The sequence below is a fragment of the Triticum aestivum genome, chromosome 5A (assembly GCF_018294505.1).
Source record: "Triticum aestivum cultivar Chinese Spring chromosome 5A, IWGSC CS RefSeq v2.1, whole genome shotgun sequence".
NCBI lineage: Eukaryota > Viridiplantae > Streptophyta > Magnoliopsida > Poales > Poaceae > Triticum > Triticum aestivum.
In genome coordinates, this window is record NC_057806.1 from 38,076,663 (window position 1) to 38,078,256 (window position 1,594).

The window sequence follows — 1,594 nt, forward strand, 5'->3', positions numbered from 1 at the left end:
AACCACGGGGCCGTCAGCCGTAAGCTCGGCCGCCGAGGAGAGCACGGACCGGCACTGCCGCGCCACGTCGGCGGCCCGGAGGTAGTCATGGGGAACTGCGGGACGTCCGAACAACGTCGGGAGCTCGCCTAGGCGGGACGGCTGGGCCGCGGACGAGGCGACGCAGCAGAGGCAGAGACAGAAGACGCCGAGACGACTAATCCGCCGTGAGGCGGGGATCCTCTTGCCGATCTCCATCGACATGCACCAGGTCACGGTTGGTTTTAGCAACCGTTGGCACGAACCAACCGTTGGCACATGATCGCACCAGGTCACCTTGAGAGCTTGATCGTGGAACATCAGAGGCGTTGACTTGGAGGCAACAGGGTACTAGTGTTGGTCAGTACGGATGAGTTGGTTCCGAGAAGCCACATTATTCCCGTATAAGTCTAGCAAAACCTCGTGCGATCATGTGCTTCGAGCGTCCCAACGGCCGGCCGGGTCGAATCAAACTTAGAATAAGAGGGCCATATCGAGACAATGACAATGCCTTGAACTGAACCGGATGATTAAAAATAGAGAAAAGTATGTTTTTGTCCTCAAATTTATAAAAAGTTGACATATGACCCCTCATCATTTTTTGACCGACATTTAGTCCTCTATGTGTTGAAAAACCAAGGGTATTAGGTCCAAAACTAGAAATGTGGAAAAAAAAATACTGACGCATCACTGGTTTCCTCTCATACGGCAACCCCATTTTCTTGAGCACCTTGTGTGCGTTCGTCCAACACACCCACGACGACTTCGTCTAGCTCTAATGCTTGTAGTCGTCGTCAGATGATCCATGGACATGGTTGTAATTTTTATTACCTCTGTCGTTCTTTGTACCGCCATGATTGAAGATGAATAGATTGACAGTTTCTCGCAAAAAAAAAAAAGACTTCGCGAGGCTCCTGCCGCCGCACCTGTACTATTGTCGTGAAATTCCCGCGGCAGTAGGAAAGAGACTATAAATGGTCCAGAATAGTACCAGTACATTACAAACTAGAAAACATTCCAGAATATGTTTCTGAAATGTCACAATAAAAACCGTTAAGAATGTATCCCGCGTCTGCATGTGATATTTTACTTTAACACAATTTTTTTTGATAAAGAGCGATTTGTTACTTAAAAGATTTACAACATTTCTTTGATGACTACAAAATCATGTACAATGGTTTTACTTTTGTGGCGCCACACAGGATCAATCAATCCAGAAATAAGAGATGGAAGTCCCTACAAGCCTCCTCAAAGATCAGCGATTCTGGGCGTCGGATCGGTTCCCTTGATGCGTTTTCGTCTGTTGGATCGACATCTGAAGAAATCTGGGCCGTTGGATCTGGGATCGGCACTGCTGGAATGAATAGTAATGGCAACAAAATGTAAATACCATGCCCCCACCAGGGCATTTTGGTCATTTCGCGTGGTGGGGGTATAAAAGGGCCGGCTACCCTAGCCTCCTCCTCTCCCCGCACTTGCGCCTCCTCCCTCACCCGCCCCGCCTCGCTCGCCCGCCCTGCCCCGCCCCGCCGTCGCGCTCGCCGTGGCCGTGGCCGATGACCACGACCCCGCCGTC